The sequence below is a fragment of the Manis javanica genome, chromosome 1 (assembly GCF_040802235.1).
Source record: "Manis javanica isolate MJ-LG chromosome 1, MJ_LKY, whole genome shotgun sequence".
NCBI lineage: Eukaryota > Metazoa > Chordata > Mammalia > Pholidota > Manidae > Manis > Manis javanica.
The window spans coordinates 57,344,893-57,371,376 of record NC_133156.1 but is presented as its reverse complement, the minus strand read 5'-3'; the positions used below and the strand labels follow the sequence as shown (position 1 = coordinate 57,371,376).

The window sequence follows — 26,484 nt, the reverse complement described above, 5'->3', positions numbered from 1 at the left end:
TAATGTGCTCATTTGGTGAACACTCGCTCATATCACATAAATTTTTATAAATTACTGAGCTGGCTCTCAGTCAAAACTAAGGTATGAATTTTCACAGAAATTTAATGCTTATGCAAAACCCAAAAGTCATATGAGAGAAAAATTCATTCTGTCATGAGTATGATATATTATGCCAGCTTTAAAACCCAGTTATTGTTTCACTTTCATGGAAGAGTTTATCTTTTGGAGAACAAATGGGTAGGATTTTTTTCCCCACAACTTAGTGATATGATGAGCACCACATACTGTGATTTCCAATTAGTTTATATTGAACTAAAGAGATTCTTGATTTAGTGCAGAATTAGGTCTTTGCGAAAGTTTTGAATTTCAATTCAGATAACAGCCTGCTAATTAAATATTTTTAGTACTTTGAGGACTGGACTTGAACCATGACAGTTTTCTTGCCAAATATTAAATGTAAAGAATCGAAAAGAAAAGCTGAATGGGAAAAAGAGTTCTTTTCATCTTCTGTAACCAGTGTTTGGTATACTGCCTCATGTACCTGTAAAAGCAGATTATTGTGTGTGGGTTTTTAAAAAATTTTATTCCTAATTTATCTCACCATTATTGAGTTGCAAATGAAAATCTTTTATTTAGCTTTTAATTGGTTCTTAATGATGTTGCTGAAGGCCCTCTATAAACCTAGTAGTGGAGGCTTCTGGTTTTATTGCTTACATACCTATATTTATCATTTAACTTTATATGGTATTTTACACAATTTTCTTCATACCTGGCACATATAGTCTCGTATATGTCTATTTTTTATTAAAATGAAAGACCAACGCAGTGGTATAGGAAGACTTGTCTCTCTTAAAGATAAATATTATTATTTCTGGTTTAGAAAGCCAAATTGACTTTGGTTTAGTAGAAAATGAAACCTGGATTCAAGTCTTTAACTCTGCCTTTAGATCAGGGCCAGTTACTTAACTTGTGATTTAGCTTTTATGGTTACAAAATGAGGACATACTATGTTTTAACTATGCTTTTTTCCAAATGTTTTTCTGAAGTGATATAGGGAGCAGCTATCTCAGATAGCTATGGATGTTCTTTAAAAGGGCAAATATATACACTATTATGGTAGAGTCTGTTTTGTGTTTTCATCAAAAATTACCCTTCTGGAACATGACATACTTAAGAATTTTAAATCATAATGATAACTCTTATTCATTATAAACAGCTCCAGAACAGTTTTTTACTTCAAAAATTATAAAGCAGATACTAGAAGATGATAAGCACTTTTCTGTTTAAATCTGATTATCCCATACTTCAGTGTGGAAATCCTATTTGTTTGGAGTTTAATAAAAGTGATTCCATGATTAAAGGTAATTTGGAAACACAGGAGTAGGGTCAGTCATTTGCTAGCCACACAAAAGGTGGTTGTGAGAAATTTCCATTGTCGATTGCAGAAAGGTGAAAGAATCTGTGTATTTTATTGATTCCCTGTCTACATAGCAGTATTTGTTGACTTGACTGGGGCTAGAGGATGTACTTCCAAAGTCATTCATTCGTTTACTGATAAGTTGATGCTGATCTGGACCCCATGTTGGTGTTTTCCATAGAGTTACCCGAGTATCTTCACAACACAGTCACTGGCTACAGAGTGAGCAAGCCAAGAAACCAACGTGGAAGCTAAAATGTTTTTTATGACGTAGCCTCACAAGTCTTTGCAATATTTTACTGCAAGTCAGCTGTGTTCGGCTTGGGAGAGCGCTATACAAAAGTCTTGACTAGGAGATTCTAAAGACTGTCGGGGACAGTCTTGGAATGTAGTTGTGGTACCTCCCAACCATAAACACCCCCTGTTATTTAAATAAGGATTGGATCAGCATTCTTAAATTTGGTGTTTGTAGTAATCTCAAGGTGAATTTATGGAAAAAAACCTAAGGCCAACAGAACACTGCACTCCTTTCTATTTATGCACTGCTCAGGAAAATGCTTGTTTGATTTTAAAAGTTCCAGTGATTTATTTTTTATTATGTTTGATGTCAGATGAGAAGAAACCTCACACAAAGTGGGAATATCTAAAGATACTAACACTAGCTTCCTCTTAGAACTGCAGGATACATCTTCAAGCTCTAACATGTTGCTGAAATCTTGGCTACCTCATCTGTAGATGTTACTACCTTAATCTTGGCATTGGATTCAGGTGTCATCCAGAAATCTAAGTGGATTTCAGACATTTTTCTTTCACAAGATAATGAATGCAAATGATAGTCTGTAGAAATTTAAGGTCCTGGCATGTTTATGCTGCTAGAGTAGTATGGAAGAGCTGCTACTTTAAGATAAAATTGAGAAAAAAAAATTGCCCATGTGTTATGTTTGAGTGTAATCTTTAGGAACTAATAATTTGAAGATTCAGATCGGGGGGGGAGGAGATTTGTGCATCAATGTCTGCTTAGTTTAAATGTCTTAGACATCCAAATGAAATATCAGATAGATAGTTGGATATTCAGAGGAGAGGGTTAGGAAATAGATATATTTGATATTTAGCATCATATAGATGATGGTAAAAACTCTGGGACTAGATGAGAAAACAGTAAAGAGAGAAAGTAGTCCTAGAATAATCCCCGAGGTACTCCACGTTTAAGATTAGTGAAGAGACAGAATCATTAAAAGAAATTAGACGGAAGAAGACAACCAGAAGTATATGTCACAGAGGCCAAGAGAAGATGTCTGTTTCAGGTAGAAGAGAGTGATCAGCTTTGTCTAATGTTGCTAAGGGGTTGCACTAAAATGAGGTCAATGGAATTTGGTCACATTGTGGTCGTTGGTAACCTTTACAGTTGAGCTTCAGGAAATTGTTTAGGATTAGGGTGGATTAAAGAGTTATTTACATGTAAGAAAATAGAGACCAAAATGAAAACCACTACATCAAGAAGTTTTGCTGTGATTCCACAGAGAAACGGGGCCCTATCAGGTGTGTGTACACGTAACAGGGTTGAGGGTGCTAGGATCAAGAAAGAGTGGTGAAAATGAGTGATACTGATAGAGCATGTTTGTGTGTTCATGAGAATGATCCAGTGGAAAGGAGAAATTCATTATATTGTGGGGAGAGGGGCTAATCAGAGGTGACTTCTTGAAAAGACAAGTAGTTGCAATCCATTGCCAAAGTGAGGGAATTGGTCTATGATAGGAGCAGATACTTTTTCCATTTAATAGGAGGAAAGCAGTGCAAGGGAAATACAAGGGAATTTCTCTCTAGTGGAATAAAGTAGGTCTTCAACTGAGAGTGGCATAGGTAGGAAAATAGGTGTGTTTCAGATTTGAGGAGAAAAAAACATAAAACATTGACTGAGAGAATGGGAAACAGACTTTCTAGGAAACACGGTAGTCTTGCCAGGCAGTGCTGAATACCCTGCTATGTTTATAGTGAATTTAAAGTGACAGCAGCCCACACTATCCTCTGATCCCCCATCCCCACCCCTTGCATAATAAGCTGCTGTGATACAGGCTTGCAAAAGAGGAATTCTTCATTCAGTTCAAGCAGACTTGGGGTTTACCAGGTAAATATAATAGAAAGAGAGAGAAATGTGGGGTCTGAGTGATATAAAAGTAGTGTTTAATGTCGGGTTTAAGGAGGAGAGTACAGAAGAAAGTAATGGATAGTGAAACATGATGAGCACATTGGATTTAAGAACTCAATGAGGCAAAAAAAATGGTACATTCAGAGATAGTAGAGGAACTAGTGGGATGGAAAGTATGCTTCAGAGACTGGAACTTTGGTAATTGAATATTTTGGTTAAGATTTTGGAGTTGGTATGGTTACTGAAATGACAAATGCCTGAATGTGATTATGGGAGTGGGTATTTGGAGGTGAAGAAGTTAAGAAACTATGAAGCCAGGGCTTTAGATGAGTAATCCATGTAGAGTTTGAAGTCACTGAGAGGGATGATGAGTAAAAATGGAGACGAGTGCTGGGGGCAGTAGGAAGTGCATAGCTGAATAGTGTATCAGAAGAGCTTGCATGTTTGAAGAAGTAAAGAAAATAGTTTGTAAGTGGTAATGGATGCGAGGAGAGCATCTTTGCTTTCTCCTGACCCCTTCAATATCCTGCCGTTCCTGTCTCCTTGCCTGAAGTACACAGAGAGGGAAAAGGTCTCTCCTTGTGAACACTGCAAAGAAAGTGGTGTCATCAGATTTCAACTACAATAAATAGGTAGAGAGGATGTTCATTGAAGAACTTGGAAGTTATAGGGGGCTTAATTGACTGATTTATTGATATAATAGTCTCATGTATTTTAAATACAATAGTACTAAAAACTATACCATTTGATTATGTGAGTTACATAGATTTCTATGCTGTAAATATTAAATATGTTAAATACTGTATCAAACCTGTCGTAGTAAAATTCACATTTTCTTTTGTGGATGGGGGAATATAAAGAGAGTAATATTTAATAGTTCAAAACCCCAAACATCTGGTATGGTCCCATAGGAATAACATTGACTGTGATGATTGTGTCCCCAGCCCTGCCCACAGACTGTTTAATCCATATGCTGTAGTAACTCCATAACTACCACCTGTAACATTGAATAACTGTATTTCTAGAGGAAAATGCCTTCACCTTTTTGCTTAGGCATATCAGGAACATCTTATGCTTGTTGCCCTGGAGTGTTTCCCTCCTTATCCAAGTTTTTGCCATGCAATTAAAGTGGGACTTCCCTGCTTCTAAGTTACTGGTAGGTCTCTAGTTTTGTGAGGGTCAGGGAATAATTTTTAGAAATCAGAATAGAATTTGGGTAAAAAAGAAGAGTTTCAGGAAGTCAGGAGATAAGGAGCTATCTGAGGGATAGTTTGCTCTTTTAATGGCTTCCTACCCCTAATCCTAAAGCATGCACAAAATGTTTTTAGGACTTTATGGTCTCTTATTATTCATAAAAATTGGAAAATAAATAAGAATTGAACAGGCTATTCCTATGCTTGTTCTTTTTCCACTTGCAGTTTTTAAGGAATATTCACTTTATTCACTCAACAAATATATAATTTTACTAGATACCTGGGACATTGCTTATATACTTAAGAAGATGAAGACAGATTCTTAATCAGAAGCTGTGTCTAATGAGGGAAAGTAAATCTAAGTTGAGTTCATAATTTATTTAAGTAGTATAGGAACATGGAGGGAAAAGCATCTGACTATTCAGGATTGAGACAACTTCACAGAATTGTATCTTTTGTGTGTGACAGGTAGTTCATTCATATTCCACAAATATTTGAGTAACTACTTTGTACCAGGCAGAATACTAATTGAGAATAAAGGAATGATGTATAAGACAAGAGTCATGTCCAAGGACCTTAGTGAGAAAGATCAGTAAATAAATGACCCTAAGTGTGTGGTAATGAGATAGCTGGTAGGTTCAGGGACCTCTGGGAGCATACTGGGGGAGAGGGGATCTGACTCTGGAAAGAGGAGTTAGAGAAGGCTTCTGGGAGATGCTGTTTAAACTGAGTCCTAAAAAATGGGTCAGCATTAGCTAGGTGAAAAAGTTGGGGTGAGAACCTTTTAGGACATGAAATAGTGAGTACAAGTTGGTGGTGGGTGCACAGTAATCCAAGTGGACTGCAGCTGTATTAGTTGGGTGGTCTGGGTAAAAGTGGAGAGAGATAAAGGCCCCAGATCATAAAGGACTGTATGTGTAGTGTCAGTGAGTTTGGACTTTTTCTAACCAGTTGAACAGTGAAAGATGGAAAATATTAATCTTGAAGGATCTTTCTAGAAGCTGGCAATTATGGATTATTTTTAAAGTATAGCTTAGTACATTTTTTTAATGTACAAGTATTTGTACAAATCATTGTTAAAAATCTAAGCAGTAAAAAAGTGCCACCAATTTCTGCTCCCCAGAGAGAAACTATTGTTTAGTTTCTTGAGTATTTTTTTTTAAATATCAAGCAGCATAGTGTTCTTAATACTGTAATAGTGTTAGACAAAAAAAACTATTTCAAAAGAAGTATCTGGGGAAAAAGGGTATTGGGGAATCAACCCTTGAAGCTTCCAGAAAAGTAAGATTTTATTTTAACTGTTTAAAATAAATAGGTTGATAAATGCAGCCATGTTGTCCTATCAATGCATAGGAAACCTTTTTTTTTTAAAGCACTTTGTGTTCTCAACTATAAAATAACAAATACCAAAAAGATCTCTTTTCTGTCACAAGTGTTTTACTGAATAGATCTGTTTGACTAAACCTTTGGGAAAACATTAAGAAAATGCCATTTTCAAATTGTAGTCGGTACAGACTGGTTTGGGATCAAGATGCTTACTGACAGCTGGTGTCTGTTAAGGAAAGTAATTGTGAACTGAAATTTAGTCCAGTTCTTAAGAAATCATACTCTTTGCTCCTATAAAAGCTGTATGACAGTTCAAATAATTGTACCCAATCTTGGTGGAATTGGCAAAGACAATTTTTAAAAACTTATAAAGTAAATGTGAAGTTTTAGTTTTAGAAACATTAATCTGTGTTGAGAAAATTACACTTACTAGTTTGCCTTGATTTTCCTTTTTTCCCTCTTCAAACATTATGTTAGTATTAATTTTAAACTCTTTTATTAGCTGACTCATTCTCCTAATCCTTAAAATGAATCTGTATATTAAGTACTATTGGGAGTATAGTACAAGTGACCCAGAGGTTTCTAATTGATTGATGCAATCCAGTAATACCAGGTAGATTTTTTTTTCATTTTACTTAATAATAATCTGGAATTATTTGGTCTATAATAGCAAATATTTATCTTCAGATACCCAGAAGTGAAATAATTTTGTAGTCTCTATTTTCCCTTATATTTTAAAATTTGGCATAAAGCAAGAAGGAGAGAAGATACTCAAAAAGGAAGAAAATGGTATAGAATTAGGTAGTACCATCTATAATTGATAATATTGGTTCTTGAAAAAGTGATTATTTTCTCATCCTGATACAAGAATTTGAAGTTACTGGTTTTGACCCAAGAATTTGGTTTAAGCTTCTGATAATGTAATGCCATTATTAGTCCATATAGTTATTTTTTGATGTACACCATATTTTGTTTTTAAATATCAAAATTAGTTTTTTCCCTTATAATTCTGATGTAGTTCAGGGGTTAATTTGTGTGTTACAAATTGATAAGTGATTCATCAAGTCATCTAAGTATTTTATGATAATTTAAATGCTCAAGTGATAGGAGTTTTTAGTGTTTTCCTGAGAAGAAAAAGTCTATTTCAAAAAATTCATTTTGTGTCCTCCTTTTTCTTGAATTCACAACGATACCATAAACATTTGGTGCTGCTTTGGCAACTTAAGTCACTGAGCTCTTCACTGTAAAACTGTTATCTTTATAAATAGGGTTTATAAGTTTGTATTGTAAATTTTACATTTGGGAACAATCTTATAGCTGTTGTAGACTTTCAGTAAAGATCAAAGTTGAAAACATTGAATAAGATAATACTTAAAAAAAAAAAACACTGGCGAAATAAGCCAGGTGGAGAAGGACAAATACCATATGATTTCACCTCTTTGTGGAGTATAAAAACAAAGCAAAACAGAAGGAACAAAATAGCAGTAGTCTCATAAACACTGAGAAGGGACTAGTGTTACCAAGGGGAATGGTTGAGGTAGGTGGTGGGGAGGAGGGTGAAGGGGATAAAAGGGCACAATAATTCATAATCACAATATAAGTTGTTCATGGGAATGGTAGTACAGCATGGAAAATATAGTCAGTGACTCTTTAACAGTATGTTGACAGATAGCAACCATGCTAGAGGGGACGAGGATTTAATATGGGTGGTAGGTGTTGAACCACTGTGTTGTATATTTGAAACCAACATAAAATTGTATATCAGTGATACTTTAATTTAAAAAATACAAGCAAGCATAAAATCTTGTTTTAAACATTCTGTTTTTAAAAATTGATCTATTATTTTTTGTCCTAGGGGAAAGATAGTTTAAAACATGGGATGCCCTAAAACCAGATTAGGACATGTTAAGAATTTAGAAAAAACAAATTTCCTTTACTTATATGCAAATATTTAAATATTTTATTAGTTGGGTAAAATGGCTGCCAAAGGTAACTTTGTTTATAAATAACTGTTGTCAAAATTGCCAGAATAACAATGAATAAAACAAAATTGAATTCTTTACAGAGTATAAAATTTAGTGTTTTTCCCTGTTTGTTACTTTCCAATTAAAAAAGTCTTTCACCAATAAATTTATAAACTAGTAGTATGCTTATAATTTCTGATTATTTCTCTTTTGAGTAGATTACTTGAATAGAAACTAGAAACTAGTCCTGTTAATTTTTGTGGATCTGCTCTAATCTTGTGTCCTACCTTATTTGAAATATCTATGTTTTTCATTGCCTGTAAGATGAAATCTAACTTTTTTAACCTAACAGACAAAATCTGGCAAATTTCTAAGCATCTTTAAAGGATAGTTCTGTTGCTGCTTTCTCTCTGAAATCCTTCTTGATTACCTAGTCGGAAATTATCTATCTAGTCTCTCATCCTTTGATACACATGTTGACTTGTATTAAAAGTTTTGCTATAAATGTTTTATATCCCTACTAGATTGTAGGTTGATGTCTTATTCATTTTTATCAACTATATTTATATATTTAACAATACACATTGAATGCTACTGCACACGACTTGTTCTAGGTGTGAAGGAAATAGCAGTGCACAAGAAGCATCTAGGTTCCTGTCTCTAGGAATTTATATTCCAGTTTGGGAAACAAAGATAATGTAAACAAAAAATTAAATAGGTAGGTAGATAGAGCCTTTCAGATCTTAAATGATTTGAGGAGAAAACAGCATGATATGATAGAAAGTTTAAGAACTATAGCAATGTTGATGAGGTGATCATGGAAGGATTCTTTAAAAATGTGACATTTACAGTCCAGCAAGAGGATATAACCATTACAAATACCTATGCATCCAACATAGGAGCACCTAAATATGTAAAACAAATACTAAAAGAATTGAAGGGGAACTAGACTACAACTCATTCATTTTAGAAGACCTCAACACACTGCTGACATCAGTAGATCAACCAGAGAGAAGATAAATAAGAAACAAAGGCACTGAGCAACACATTATATCAGATGGACTTAACAGATATCTACAGACCATTCCACTCAAAAGCAGCAGGATACACATTTTTCTCAAGTGTACATGGAACATTCTCCAAAATAGATCATACTAGGCTGCAAAAAAAGCCTCAGTAAATTCAAATGATTGAAATCATATCAAGCAACTTCTCAGACCACAATAGCATGACACTAGAAATAAACTACACAAAGAAAACAAAAAAGCCCTCAAACACATACAGGCTAAACAGCATTCTTCTAAATAATCAGTGGATCAATGAACAAATCCGAACAAATTAAGCAATATATGGAGACAAATGAAAACAAAACTACAACAGTTCAAAATTTGTGGGACACCACAAAAGCAAATCTAAGAGGGAATTACATAGCAATACAGGCCTACCTCAAGAAACAAGAACAATCCCAAATAAACAGTCTAAACTCACAGTTAAAGAAACTAGAAAAAGAAGAACAAATGAAACCCAAAATTAGTAGGAGGGATGTATACTAAAGATAAGAGCAGAAAAAAAATAAAATAGAGAAAAGAATAAAACAATAGTAAAAATTAACAAAACCAATAGCTGGCTCTTTGAGAAAATAAACAAAATAGACAAACCCCTTGCCAGAGTTGTCAAGAAAAAAGAGAGAGAGGACACAAATGAACAAAATCAGAATGGAAAAACGAATAGTCACAACAGATATCATAAAAATACAAAGAATTACTAGAGAATTCTATGAAAAATTATATGCGAGTAAATTGGACAACCTAGGAGAAATGGACAAATTCCTAGAAGAGTAAAACCTTCCAAGATTGACCCTTCCAAGATTCTGTTTTTGTCTTCAAAGAAACAGTAAATCTGAACAGACCAATTACCAGAGATGAAATTGAATTGGTAATCAAATAACTTCCAACAAACAAAAGTCTGGACCAGATGGCTTCACAGCTGAAGTCTACCAAACATTTAAGAAGACCTAATACCCGTCCTTCTTAAAGTATTCCAAAAACCAGGAGGGAATACTTCCAAACTAATTCTATGAGGCCAGCATCACTAATTCCAAAACCAGACAAAGATACTACAAAAAAAGAAAATTTTAGACCAATATCTCTGATGAACAAAAAATCCTCAACAAAATATTAACAACCAAATTCAGAAATACATCAAAAGGATCATCCATCATGACCAAGTGGGATTTATTCCAAGGATTCAAGGATGGTACAGTATTTATGAATCAGCCAACATCATACACCACATGAACAAAAAGAAGGATAAAAACCACGATTATCTCTATAGATTTGGAAGAAGCATTTGACAAAATTCAAAGTCTATTCATGATTAAAACTCAACAAAATGAATATAGAGGGCATGTACCTCAACATAAGAAAGGCCATATGCAACAAACCCAAAGTGGACATCATACTCACTGGTGAAAAGCTGAAAATTTTTCCTCCAAGATCAGGAACAAGACAAGGATGTCCACTCTCACCACTTTTATTCAAAATAGTGCTGGAGGTCCTAGCTATGGCAATCAGATAAGATAAATAGATAAAAGGCACCCAAATTGGTAAGGAAGAAGTTAAACTGTCACTGTTTGCAGAGGACATGATATTATAAGTAGATAAACCTAATGAGTCCACAAAAAAAAAAGTGGATTCAGCAAAGTTGTAGGATACAAAGTTAATACACAGAAGTATGTTGCTTTCCTATATACTAACAACAAACTAGCAGAAAAAGAAATCAGGAAAGCAATTCTATTTACAATTTCATCAAAAAGATTAAAATACCTAGAAATAAAGGTAACCAAGGAGATGAAAAGCCTATACCCTGAAAACTATAAGACACTCATGAGAGAAATTAAAGAAGATGCCAATAAATGGAAATCTATCCTGTGCTCATGGATAGAAAGAATTAATATTGTCAAAATGGCCATCCTGCCCAAAGCAATTTGAAAATACTAATGGCATTTTTCATTGAAATAGAGCACATCAAGCAGTGTGTTCTGGCATAAAACAGAACCAGCGATCAATGAAACAGCATATAGAGCCCAGATATAAACCCACACATATATGGCAATTAATATATGATAAAGGAGCCAGGAATATACAATAGTGAAATGACAGCCTCTTCAACAGCTGTTGTTGGAAAAACTGGACAGCTACATGCAAAAGAATGAAACTGGATCACTGTCTAATTCCATACACAAAAAGTAAGCTCAAAGTGGATCAAAGACCTCAATTTAAGTCATAAAACCATAAAACTCTTAGAAGAAAACAGGCAAAAATATCTTGAACATAAGTATGAGCAATTTTTTCCTGGACACATCTCCTCAGGCAAGGGAAACAAAATAAAAAATGAACAAGTGGGACTACATCAAACTAAAATGCTTCTGTACAGCAAAGGGCACCATCAGCAGAACAAAAGACAACCTACAATAAGGAAGAACATATTTGTAAACAATTTATCTCATAATATCCAAAACGTATAAAGAGCTCATATGTCTCAACACCAAAAAAAACAAATAACCCAATTTAAAAATGAATGGAGGACCTGAACAGACATTTCTCCAAAGAAGAAATACAGCTGGCCAACAGGCACATGAAAAGATGCTCCACATCTCTAATCATCAGGGAAATTTTGCAAATCAAAACCACAATGAGATATCTATCACCTCACACCAGTTAGAATGGCCACTATGCAGAAGACAAGAAACAGCATGTTGGCAAGGAAGGATATGGAGAAATGGGAACTCTCCTACACTGTGGGAATGTAAATTGTTACATCCATTATGGAAAACAGTATAAATGTATATCAAAAAAACTAAAAATAGAAATACCATACAATCCAGTAACTACACTTATAGGAATTTCCCCAAAGAAAACAAAATCCCTGATTTGAAAAGATATATACCCCCCTGTTTATTACCACATTATTTACAATAGCGAAGATATAGAAGCAACCAAAGTGTCCATCAATAGATGAACATAAAAAGGAAATGTGCATATACACAATATTATTCAGCCATGTAAAAGAAAGATACTGTCATTTGCGACAACATGGATGGGCCTATAGAGGGTATTATACTCAGTGAAATAGGCCAGGCAGAGAAAGATAAATACCATATGATTTCATTTACTTGTGAATGTAAAAATAGAACAAAACAAAATGAACAAAATAGCAGTAGACTCTTAGACACTGAGAAGCAGTTGGGTTTGGGAGGAGCGTGAGTAGGATAAAAGGGCACAAAAATTCTTAATCATAATATAAATTGGTCTCGGAATGGTGGTACAACATGGAGAATATAGCCAATGATTCTGTAGCATCTCCCCATGTTGATAGTAAGTACACTAGTTGGGGTGAGGATTTAATAAAATGGGTAACTGTTAAACAGCTGTCATATACTTGAAACCAATGTAAGATTGTATGTGTATCAATGATACTTCAGTTTTTTAAAGAAAGATTGCTTTGGTTATTTGGGGTTTTTGTGTTTCCATACAAATTTTAGAACTTCAATTTTTATGAAAAATACCCTGGAATTGATAGAGATTGCACTTAATCTGTAGATGTTTTTGGTAGTATGGACATTTTAATAATATTAATTCTTCTCATCCATGAGCATGGAATATCTTTCCATTTATTTGTGTCATGTTTGGTTTCTTTCATCAGTGCATTAATGTTTTCAATGTATAGGTCCTTCACCTCCTTAATTAAATTTATTCCTAAGTATTTTATCCTTTTCTATGGAGTTACGTATCTGACAGTTTTAATCATCTTTAAGTATACCGAAAGTATAAATAACCAAGATGTTATCAGTCGTTGAGGTTGTTTATAACATTTCACTAGTATAAGCAATACTGAGTATCTTTGAATATAAATCTTTGTGCATGTAGCTGATAGTAAACAGAATAATTTCTTTTAACTAGATTTACTTTGATATAAGCATTTTAAACATTTTAAGGACTTGAAAACTACTGCCTATTTTTATTGACCCACAACATAATTTTAAATACCATTGCCTATTTAATAGGTGGAAATGATACTTTAGTTTTTATTTTGATTCCTTAATGTAGAAGAACATTTTCTGTATATTTATTGATCCTATGTATTCTTTCTCTTGTTAACTGCTGATAGATACCTAGGAAGGTTTTTGACAAGAAAAAGTAAGTTTTTTCTACTGTAAGCAGATGCCTCAGGCTATACAGCACTCTAAATTAAAAGACATTCCAAAATGGTCCCCCACCACAGTACAGTGGGAGCTTTGGCAGCAGAAGCTAGAGTGGTGCTTGGTGATTCTCAATCGTAGCAGCACATACCCAATGCCTATAGGCCTCATCCTGGGAGATTCTGACTAAATGGTGTTTTTGTAAGTACTCATGCTCCTAAAGTGATTCTACTGTGCAGCCACCTAACCTCAGAAACTTAGTTCCAAGGCTGTATTACTTTTTTTCACCTATAGGGCCCAGGGTTTTTATTTAAAGCATTCGATTTCCTCTGTAGAAAGTTGTATTTTGCTTAACATTCATTATTCAGCATTTGTTCTGCTGTTGTTCTGTGAGGGCATCTGTGTTGCATGCCCTTGGAAGATTAATTTTAAATCATTTCTTATGCTGACATTTAATGAACACTAGTTATATACAAAATATTGATGCACACCATGAGACATACAAGATAAAACCAAGTATGGGTCTTCTTGACACAGTCACAAAATGTGTTTGTGCCATAAAAGAGGTAATGAATACTAGAGGGAAGAGAGGAGTGAATTGATTCTAGACAAGATGGTAGATTACAACATGTAAATGTATGTTTAGTCTGAACCTTGATTTGGACCAATAGAGCTATTTATTAATAATCCTTTAGTTTTAAAAAGTATTTCAGTTTATAAAGTTTGTTCACAATTATACATTTGCTCCTTATAACAGCTCTATAAAATAAGCCAGTTAACACTTATTTTACAGATGAACAAGTAGCCAACTTTTGTGGAGTCCCCAAGGGAACTGGTTTGAAAATCTTACTGAATAATTCAGTTGGCAACATTATAAAATGTAGTTTTTAGATTTACTAATCTGCTGTGAAGCAGTTGTATAATCCACTGGATGCCTTACTTTTATATTTGAGTTATAGTGATTAATGAGTATGTGATGATCACAGATTTCTTTAAATTTTAACATTTCAATCTCTACTATAATACATACAGTAAAAATGAAACATTTTTGCTACAAAGTGGTTTACTAAATAACAGCTCAAATCATAGCCTGAGTAAAGAATAATAGTTGTCTCCTTGGCCACTAAGAAGTTATCTTTAAGAGCTTCTAAAATGTATTCCTGAAGCGTACTTTTTCTTTCTAGAAGCTCTAGGCCTTATGAGAAACTATTATGAATTTGTCACAAATAGTCAACGACTGTATAAATAATGAAGCCCTGTTCAATGAATCATGCACTTACAGTAAGAGACTCTTGAGAGCTTTTTGTAAAAGCTAAGTCATCCTGACAAAAGCGATATTTAAGATAGAACTAAGTTGATTCATGTTTCCTTTATTTCAGATATGAAGGGAAATTGTTTATAAATATATTTAAACTTCTAATATGTAAATTTTCTAATTAGTAATATGTGGTATTTGTTCATTCAACAAATATTTAGTGTGTATTTGCTATATAACAGGCATTATAATAGAAACAAAGAAAAAAATATCCAAAGCACAAAGGAAAAGCAGAAATTGCTGCATAATCCCACCTTCTGAGGATAACCTCTGTGAATATCTTTGTGTGTACAAGTATTTTGTTATAGGTCTATTATTTTTCTAATTTATGAAATTTTTAATAAAATGGAATTGCATTGTTTTTGCTGTTTTATAGTTCTTCTTTTCATGTAATTAATTTGAAATTTTTAAGTTTATAGTAAATATATTTCATTTAAAAACCTGAAGTTAAGTATCCTTTTAAATTTGAAATAGATCATGAAAACTGGTTCCCCCCACTCCCCATGTAGACCAGAGTTTTATTACATTCTTGGCAGGTTGGATTTTGTTCTTCTGATAAAAAATAATGATTTAAGTTTCACTTGGTTAGATTTAATTGAAATGTAGATCTTTCACTAAAATACTAAATTTGAGTCTCAGATTAGTAGTAGCTAACAGCACTTAATATATCAGGGACTGGTTAAATACTGGTCTATATATATTAACTCCTCTGTTCAATACTTCTCCCATTTTGTAGAGAAAATTGAAGCATTGAGCCTTTAAGTGACCCAAGTCACGCAGCTAGTAAGTGGCAGGAGCAAAAAAAGTTCAACCCAGACGCGTGGCTCCGTGATTTTGATGGCAACCACCCCGCGATACTGCCATCACAGCTTTTCTGGTAACTGTATGTTTAATTCCAACATAGCTGGAGTGATTTACCTAACAAATCAGTGATTCGTAATGTACAATTATTCCTTATAATACATTTAACAGAATTTGTTCTCTATGCTGTAAACATGTAAATTTTAGCAAATGAGATGTAATTTATTACCCACCCACCTCCAGCATTTCGTGCTAGTTTTTATGCCCTTTGGACCTCCTCCACCCACCCATTTTGCTTGTCATCGCCATCTGCTTCCTTGGGTATCCGGGGACGGGGGACGGGATAATGAGGGCGCGCCCCCAGCACTGGGTGCCGGACAGGCTAAGCAGCCCTGCGGCGGGTGGGGCGGGGCCCCGCGCCCTGCTGCGGAGTGCGGTCAGGAAGCTTGGTGTGAAGCAGCTGTGTAATCCTCTGGATGCGGACCAGGGCGCTCTCCGTCCGTCGGGGGCCCGCGGATTGGCTGGGCTCGGGTGCACGTGACCGACATGTGGCTGTATTGGCGCATCCCGCCTGGGTTGTCACTGGAGTCGGAATGGAGGTGTTGCCGGGCTCAGAAATGGGGTAGGTGCCGGAGCCACGGTGACCCAGCTTGCTGTGGCCGGGCGGGGGAGGCGACTTTCCCTGATACTGTGTGAAACCCGTACCTTCCCTTGGCACAAGGTGCACTGCCACACGCCAAGTGAGAAGGCAGGGGCGTCTTCCCCCCTTCCCCCCCACTGCAGTACAGGAGATGGATTTCCTGTGCTTATGATCCAGGAATTTTGACAGAAGAGGAAGAAGGGGGAGGGGTATAAAGGGGAGTATGGGAAGAACTGTTTTTGAAGCTAGAAAGAGGTTTTGTTTTTATAATGCCTGTTGACAGAGTGGAGTGGAATAACAGTATCTAAGGAAACGGGTAGGGGACAACAAAGAATGGAGCATATTCATGGCGAGGAGCAAAAGCTCTAGCCCTTTGAAAGGCTGCTTTTCGTCCCTGGCCACAAGGACTCCTGCAGAGGTAGCCTGGGGAGGGGAGGGATACAAAGCTGCTGCTGCCGGCTGGTGTGCACCTAGTGCGGAGGGCTGCTTACGGGGAGCAGGGAGGAGGCAGGTACTGCAGAGCTTCAGCGGTGGTTTCAGTTACTGGTGAAATTTTGATCACCACAAGTGCTAGCTTTTGCAAAACAGCTAAGTGAACTGCCTATAAACAGGGTGGCAGTAAGATACCAGAGTCTTTGTTAGTTACAGGAGAAATGGTAGTGGCTTGGTAGTGGCTTTTCGCAGATGACTGCAGCAGTGCTTTCTCCCTCTGTTAGGCTGAAAAGACAGACATCTGCAGAGGAATAAGACCTGGCAGCAATGCTGGTGGTACAGATCCATTTGCAAGAAGCCATGGTTTATCATTGCTACCTGAATAGGAGAAAAAATATTTTATTTTTTAAAGTAGAAAAGTGTCAGGCTAGGAATATTTTGACAGTGGAATGTATTGGACACTTTATTAGTCTACATCACAAAAGACATGCTCAAATTCTTTGCTTTAATATAAATTCTATAGGAAGTCTTAATAAATTATGTATGAAGCAGTGTTTTGCTTTAGTGTAGCTTTATGCCGTTAATTAGGTTATTCAGAAGTAAATCACTTTATAACATAAGTTACTTTGAAAAATTATAGTGATAAATTTTTCATAGGCTTAATATTTAAGATCTATGTTTATTAAGTAATTTTATAGTACTCTGGTCACTTTTGGAGATCATTGAGTAAAGAATAAAGTCTAGGCAAATATTGTAAAGCACCATAGCTTTTCTTGTAGATATATTTCTGTTTAGTGACTGTTCATAAGATACACTCCTGATATAGAGTGTTTTAGTTGCTCTTATTTTTTACCTTTCCTTAAATGTCTTAACAAATTAAGGTTGACTATGGTTTTAAGTGCCTTATCTTTTTACATATTTACGTTAGCCAGCCTGCCACACCTCCCTACTCCCTAAACAGGATGGCAGTGGCTTTATAAAGCTCGTCAGAGTCACTGACAGTATCTCTTAGAGAAAGTCTTGAGAGAACTTACAATTTTGTTTCAGTAATTTTCAAGATAATAAAGAACTGGACTTGAATAAATTAAACTAGAGTTTTCACTAATAAATTAAAGCAACTTTATTCTTTATTTTAAAAATTATTTCTCCTTTAAGAATTATTTGATCATGGGTATCAAAATTAATAGTCCTTGAGGTCTCTTAAGCTAGAATTAAAAATGCCACATTAAAATTCCAAATGAAATTTAATAGCTAATACCATTCAATCCTTTGAACCCCAATTAATACAGTCTTTGAGAGAGTTTGATTCTTATTCTTAAATTATCTCATTTTACTATTTAAACAGCTCAGTGTAGCAGTTTCATTTTAAACGTTAGAGTACTCTTAATTAAGTATGTTGTGACTTTATCCAAGGTCATGTGTTCTATAAGGATGTAGAGAATGAAGTCTTCTTAACTGTATTCTAACTCTGTAAAACTATTTTAAAATGTCTCATTACATAACATACAGAATGCTATATAAAAAACTTCAAAAAGCATTATAAGCCATCAACAAATCGTTCACTAAATGAACAAAATCTTGGTTTTGAGTTTTTAACTACGGCATAGAATGCTTTGCAGAATAGCTGGTAGCTAAGCAAATGGAGAAAGGCAGCAGTTTCATAATGACATTCACAATATATTTTTCTAGATCATCTTATTCATTCTATGAACACTTCTAAATAGAAAAACATCAGATTGAGAAGAAATAAAGAACTAAAATATGAAGCGTATTTCTTTCCCCTTGTAATACGCAATACCTAATATAGTACTGAAATATTGGCCTTAGTAGTCTTTGAAATTATTCATTGTTAATTGATATGACCAGAATTGAGCTATTAAGAAATTCAAAAGTTAAATATTCATGTCTGCCTATGAATGGAATCAAAGCTATTGATTGATGTTTTTCATGCATTAATTGCTCTGTGGAGTTTTACTTTACCATTTTTATCTATTTTTTTACTGTTATTTATTTCATATGTAATTTAACCAATCTTTTTATATTAAGTGTTCTTTTTAATTTTGACCTTCTCCCTCCTTTTTTTTGGTATTACAGTCTGAGTGAAATTTTGTGTAGCACACTAGATGGATAGGGTATTACATAGAAAAGATGAATGATACTTGAGGAAAGACATTTACTACATATTTTGAGTACCTGCTAAATGCCAGCACTATGAAAGGTGCTGGAGAGTCAAATAAGACATTGAACCAAACCTCTAAGAAGCTCCTGAATAGACCTATGTGAAATGTTTTTGCTAGTTTAACACTGACTGGATTGGTTACTCCTAGGATCTGTAAAGGTTTATTTCATCTGAAATAACTTGTAATTTAGAGGAATATGATGGTTCGCTCTTTGAAACACCGTGGTTTGTAAAGCAGCTTAAAATCACAGATAACTCTGCAAAGTAAATTACTTTTGAAGTATTAGTATCTTGAATGTGAAAGAAGTTTAGATGAAGTGATATCTAGATCTTCCAGTTCTAACAGTCAGTTAGTGACTTGATTTCTGTTGGGTCATTTGTTAGAAAGAAAGATACACTAGCTTTTGTTTTGGTATAAGTGGCATCTCACATGTTATATAACAGATATATTTTCAAAAATTGTTTCTGTATATCAAATCATGACATCATCAGTCCAGATAAGGCAAGCCTTCTCCCTTTCCACACCCTATTCCTACTCCCCTTATAAGCACTCATTCAAATGTATTCCTAAATATGTATTAATTCTTGAAAAGTATGTAGCATCATTTTGTGTGTCTTTTCTTTTTTAGTTAATCACATTTTTTATTGGGGTAAAATATATATACATAAAATTTACCATCTTAATTTTTAGAGTGTGATGTGTATACACACACACACGCACACACACACACACATATACACACACCCAGTTCTATGGCATTAAGTACATTCCTATTGTTGTAAATTTACCACAGTCTACCTCCAGAACTTTTTCATGTTGTCCAACTGGAACTCTGTACCCATTAAACACTAAATCCCCATTTTCCCCCTCTTCCAGTCCCTGACAGAATTTCACTTTCTCTATGAATTTGACTTTCTTAAGAACCTCATGTAAGGGAATCATATAATATTGATCCTTTGTTGCTGGCTTATTTCACTTAGCATAGAACCTTCAAGGTTCATCCCTGTTGTAGCATGTGTCAGAATCTCCTTCCTTTTTATGGCTGGATAATATTCCATTGTATATATCCATTCATGAGTCAATGGATATTTGGGATGCTTCCATCTTGTAGCTATTGTGAATAATGCTTCTTTGAACATGGGTATATAAATACCTGTTTGAGATCCTGCTTTCAATTCTTTGGGATATGTACCCAAATTTATGTTTTTAATTCACATATTTTTTAACATTTTCAGCTCAATACTATTTTTAAGGCTTATTTTACTTTATGTCCATCTAATTTGTGGTGGTAATTCTGCTGTATATTGTTCTGCTTTATCTATCACTATTCCTATTGTAAAGGCTCTAGGTTTTTTCCAAATCTTTTTTACCACAAACACTGCTTTGTGTCACATCCTTACATATGACACCTTATAGACTATGTTAGTTACATATCAGTATCTAACAAATTACCCAAAATCTTAGTGGCTTAAACAACAAATATTTATTATTTTGGATTTTCTGTGGGATAGAAATCAGGAATGTCTTATTTGGGTGATCTAACCCAGAATCTTTCATGAATTTGCAATCAAGATATCAGCCTGGGTTATAGGGCATCTGAAGGCTTGGCTAGACTGGAGGATCCACCTCTACATGGCTTACTCACATAGTCTGTTTCTCCTGGCTGTTGGCAGAAGGCCTCAGTTCCTTCAGTGGGCCTCTCCATGGGGCTGCTTGAGTGTCTTCATGACATGGCAACTGGCTTCCTCCATTGAACCCAGAGAGAAAAAGCAAGGTGGAAACCATTTATGCCATTGTCTCAAAAGTCATACATCATCACTTCTACCATACTCTCTTTATGAGAAGTGAGTTACTAAGTCCATCCCCCACAAGAGGAGATAAATCCAGCACCACCTTTTGAAGGAGTGGAGTCAGAGAAACTGTGGATATATGTTAAGATCACTACCTGGCCAAAGAGAAGATTTCTCTGTCTATCCCTGAGAGAGGGATCATAAGGCACTTTTTCCTATTACTGTTGTTAACTAATTACTACAAACTGAGTGCTTCTAAACAACATACATTTATTATCTTAAAACCCCGGAGTTCAGAAGTCAAATGGCTTTCACTGGACCAGAATCTAGCTAGCAGCAGTGCTGCACTTTCACCAGGGCTGTAGGGGAGAATTCATTTCCTTGCTTTTCCCAGTTTCTAGAGGCCACCTGCTTTCCTTGGCTTATGGCCCCTTTCTCCATCTTCAGGGCCACCAGCACACTAAGTCTCTCTGACCCTCCACTTCTCTTGTCACGTAACCTCTGACCATTGTGCCTCATTCTTATAAGAACCCTTGTGATTACATTAGGTCCATCAGTATAATCCAAGAAAAGCTCTCTGTATCAGGATTCTAATTTAATTACATCTGCTTAATTACATAGCAATCAATGTAAGGTAACTTAATCATAGGTTTCAGGGATTAGGACTGGGTATCTTTGGGGAGCTATTACTCTGTCTAGTATAGGCAAACACAGTTCATTTCTTTTAGGTTGAGGTGTCTTTTTTTAATTCTTTTTCAATTAGTTACATTTTTTTGAATGAATATAACTTTTTTGGGTCAATCCAGGTTTTCATTTACCAGATTTATTTGATGTTTAGTATAATGGTCACTAAGATGGTAAGTAGATATTCATTGGAGAAGATTGAAATATATTTTCCCCTAGCTATTTTTAGATTCTCAGTTTTATTATCATCTAACTTATATCAGTATATTATAGCTACTTGATATATACATCAAATGATGTATGTCATTTTTCTGGCCCTGAACTTTGATCATGCCTATTCCTTCTGGAAGACTGTCCTTTCACATTTTTGTTTGTTATAGTCATGCCATCACTCCAATCCCTTCCTAAATGGATTTTAAATTCTGAAAATTTCTCAATTTTCTTATCAAGATGTGACTCCCATAGAACTTTGTCAGTGCTTTTGAACCAAATTTGCCTTTGAATTGTAGGCGATTTGTATCTTAGCCTGGGTCTCCTGTAAGTCAGAATCTTGAGACAAGGCCTTGTATAAAGTATTTCCTTTGAGAGGTGATCTGGGATCACCACAGTACAAGTCAAATGCTCATTCTGGAAACAGGAGTAGAGGCCTTGCAAGTTAAATAGTGAAGAGGGACAGCAAGTATAAAAAGCATGTGATCTCAAGTTGGTCACCACTTTGGACCACTGTGGCTTGCTCTGCCAGGACATTCTGAGGGACCTTATAGAGTTGTACACCCAAGGGAAAGAATTATATGTACTAACTCTCATTTCCCTTTAGTCAAGGATTGCCCCATCAAGCGTTCACTCTTTTATAGGTTATGCATGCATGAATGTTGGGAACCCACACTGGAGTGTCACAGATGCCCTAGGACAGAAAGCAAAAGATACCTGGTGCAGCTGATGTCAGTTTATATCTTCAGTGGGCTGATTGATACAGCAATGACTGGAGTTAAAAGAGAATATAAGGTGGGACACAGATGCTGTATTTGTACACTGATCCTGTTAACCCTTTCTACTAGAATATTACCCCTTTGTAGATAATAAGGTATTTGAGAATAAGGCACATGTCACTTCATTTTTTCCCCTCATGTTAGTCTTAATGGGCTGCTGTGACAGAGTACCACATACTGGTGGCTTAAAAATCACATATATCTATTCCCTCAGAGCTCTGGAAGCTGAAAGTCTGAATGAAGGTGTTCAGCCAGGTTGGCTCCTGGAAATTTGGAGAGAGATTCTGTTGAATGCCTCTTTCCCTCGCTGCTACTGGTTGCTGTCATTCATTGCATTCCTTGGCTTGAAGCTGCCTCATTCCAGTCTCTGCCACCATTGTTACATGGAGTTTTCCCTGTGTCTCTGGGTTCATTTCTTCACATGACTTTCTTTTAAGGATACGAGTCATTAGATTCAGGGTCCACCCTTATTCAGTAATACCTCATCTTAAGTTGATTACATCTGCAAAGACTGTTTCCAAATAAAGGCACTTTTCATGGTACCAGAGGTTAGCTACCTGTGTGACTTAGCATATTCTGGGGGATCACAATACAACCCACAAAACCTCCTTATAACACTTGCGTGATGTCTTGTGAACAAGTACTCAAATGTTTGTTGATTTGAATTGTATAGCCATAGAGAGAAATCCATCATTTTACTCTTTCAATAGAAAAGTTATGTTGGACAATTTCTATAAATTTGTTCCCTCTTTTTCTCTTCTTTCCTTCCATGGTTGTTAAAGCACTCTTTCTGTTTATCCTTACATGTATTTGTTTTTCGTTGCTTTCACTGAGTAAAGCATTATGGGAATTACAAAAGGAAAGTATTAGATATAAACGCTGTCTTAATGGTGGAGAAACAAAAATCATCAAAACAGAATGGAATAACTTGAATAGTTAAGCCAAGTTGTATGGTATCTACTGTACAATCAGCAGGAAGGCTCACTATTATCTGGAGAAGATAGGAAACACAGAATTGAACTTCAGAGGATGGGGCATATGTTAATAGCAAAGCAGAGGAAAAATGAATTGAGCATTCAAAAAGAATACCTAATAGAAAATTAGTTTGGAAGGTAGACTATTATCTGACATAACAGGTCATGAAAGCCACAAAGAGATCGTATTACATGATTTTTATGAGCATGAGCACTAGAAACAAATGTGTTCGAATCCTGGCTTAGCCTCTTGACCTGTGTTCTTCTGAAGTTATTTACCATTTTGAAGTTCCATCTTACTTAACTCAAACATGGGAAGTGATACTTATGTCACAGTTGTGGAGGTTAAAAATGTAAGGCACTTGTTATATTATAGTACATGGCATATTTTAAGTATGTAATAAATGATAAGCTTTCTAAATTTCAGGCGTCAGACACACACAAAGCAAAAAATTTTATGCTACATCAATAAACAGGTATAAAACTTGGAGAACTTCTTTACACTTTTTCCTTTTTTCTCATTTCAGTGGGATATTTATGAAAATCAGTCATGGTCTTGACTGCAGGGCAAACCTTGAAAAATTCTAAATAATATTAATTTTGTAGGTGACAGCCTGAAATCAGTCTAATAAATAAATCAGTGACAATAAAAAAGATGACTCAAAAGTCATCTTATACACTTAACAATTTAGGTGGATTTTTGAAGTATCCTCTATGTCAAAGAGGAATAAATATTGAAATTATAAATTATCAAGAAAGAAATAAATCTGAAAACACCTTATATTAAAATCTATAGAAAGTGGCTATGGCTATACTGAGGAGAAAATTAATATCCGTAAATATATTTATTATTAAAGAAGAAACTGATAAGTGAACATATGTAAAGTAAGGAAGGAAATGAATTAGTATTCCTTTTAAATAACAATAAAGAACAAAATAAGCTGACGAGATAAGAGGGTATAATTAGTAAAGACAAATGCAGAAATGAATAAAATAGAATACAGAGCATAGGCATACCTTGTTTTCTTTTGCTTCGCTTTATTGCACTTCACAGATGAGTTTTTGCCAGTTGAAGATCTGTGGCAACCCTGCTTTGAACAAGTCTTTGAGCACCATTCTTCCAACAGTGTTTGCTCACTTTGAGCCTCTGTCACATTTTGGTAACTCTCTTTGCTTTTTCATTAATTTGTTGTTGTGGTGCTCTGTGATCAGGGATTATGACTTGCTGAAAGCTCAAGGTGATGGTTAGCATTTTTTAGCAATAAAGTATTTTAAAATTAAGGTGTGTACATTTTTTTCTAGACATAATACTATTGCACACTAATAGACTTTGGTATAGGGTAAACATAACTTTTATATGTACTGGGAAGCCAAAAAATTGATTTGACTCACTTTATTTTGGTGGCCTGGGACCAAAACCACAATATCTCTGAGATATGCCAAGTAGAAAGGATATGTAACACCAAAAGTTGATTTTTTGATAAAATTCAGTAATATAAATGAAATACTACAAAACCTGACAAAGAGAACAGAGCACAAAACAAAAAGAGCGTGAATAGAAAAGGGCACAAATTTTAAAATCAGAGAATATATATATACAACTCTGTGATAATACACTTGAAAAGCTAGAGGAAATGGACCATGTACTGATGAACTACTAATTAATCAAATCTATACAAAAAGATGAAGAAAACATGAGAAGGCTTAACCACAGAAGAAATTTTAAAGTACTTAAACATCTTTCCTCTAAACAGGTACCTTCTGATCTGAATTCTAGCTTGACTGTCAAAAATAGAGAAGTAACTTTAAACATTTTTAGACCATATAAAGTTAAGAGGAGAAACTTCCTACCAATTTATTTTATGCGGTTAGCATAAACTTAATTCAAAGCCTTATTTTAAAATGATATAAAAATGTAAAACTATATACTCGTTTCTCTTACAAAATTCCACATGAAAAATTGAAAAATGAATAAACTAGTAAAATAATAAAATGAGCAAGTAGGTTTTATTGTAGGACTGGAGAATGGGTCAAAATGAAAAAATCTTACAAGTGACAGCATCACCAAAAGAAAAAACTATATGGTTATATGTTATATCAAAAGGTTCTGTAAAAGCATTTAGAAGCCACTCCTTATAAAAATTTTAAATAAAAGGAAAATACTTAAATATATTAAAAATACTTAACAGAATTAAAAAAATACGTTTACTGAAACCCAAAAGACTATTAAATGGTGAAATACTAACCATTCCTATTAAAATAAGATCCTATTGTTCAACATGATGATGAACTTTTAAGTTAACAGTAAGACAAGAAAAAAATGTATAAATATTGGGAAAGAAGACGCAAATTTAGCTTTACTTATAGATTATACAATTGTATACCCAGAAAATACACAAGAAAAACAGATTCAATTCATAGGCTAATTTGGATAAGGGTTATATATTAAATAAAATCAGTAGCTTTTATCTGTACTAGCAACATCTAGTATGGAATGATGGTGTTTCATTCACAGCAAGTCTAACAACAAAAGCACAGAAATAAATTTGATACAAAAGAATAGAACCTTTTCTTGAAAAACTGGAAAATTTAATTGAAACCTGAATTATTCATGATACAGAGAGGTAAGATTTAGTATCATACAAATGTAATCTGTCTCAATATAAATGTAATGCAGTTAACAGTTCTAAGTATATATAAGAATTTAGCATATAATAAGATACGTTTCCACTCAGTGGAAAAGAAATGATTTGTTTAATAAATAGTGCTGATATAATTGGTTATCCATATTGAAGACAAAGTTAAACCCTGTACTCATACCCTATACAAAAATTAAAATTCTTTATTAAAAATCCTGAAGTAAAAATAAAATTTCTGATGCATGCTAGTGAATTAATCACTTACATTTTTCACCTATTTCTCCTAAGACCACGTTAAAATGATAGTAAAAAAATTTTAAAGAGATGTGTTTATAATGTCATAGGGTAAGAGGGAGCCAAATCAAGCTTGCAACAAATTTCTGAAACATGGAGAAATAGTGAAAATTAAAAATGATTACTAAAAAATAAATCAAGGACCTCAAGACTTCCTAGTTCTCTGTTTTTGCCAACACAGCAGGTTACTTTCTATTATTTAAAAGCAAAATACTCATTTTGAGAATTTCTCAAGAACTTTTGCAATTATTTGGGGTACCTTGGAGTATTTGAACACTTGAACTGGGAATTCATGCCCTGGCCCTGATCAACATTAGGTCTTATTAAGGAAGTTATGTTACATGTGTACTTTCATAATATAACATCACATAGCACTTTTATTTTTCAGCCCGCCTTTTGTTACTTAATTCTAAAATGATATCCCTGTTTTGTAGCAGGTAGTAAATGTCCATTTTACGAATGGTGAAATGAAGTAAAACCATGACCAAGCCTGAAATTAA

General features: G+C 34.6%; 1 protein-coding gene across 19 annotated transcripts in view; it reads left to right on the top strand.

Annotated features, from left to right (window-relative positions):
* Window positions 1-26,484, top strand: part of APC (APC regulator of WNT signaling pathway) — a 123,233-nt gene that overhangs the window by 18,560 nt on the left and 78,189 nt on the right. Inside the window, exon 1 of one of the 19 annotated variants that reach the window (XM_073232925.1) lies at window positions 15,858-15,984. The exons of 17 other annotated variants lie outside the window; for them this stretch is intronic. The gene's annotated coding sequence lies outside the window, so the exon portion shown is untranslated. Of the gene's footprint in view, window positions 1-15,857; window positions 15,985-26,484 lie in introns of those variants that run through there. One more of the 19 variants, XM_036995181.2, reaches the window with a different exon arrangement.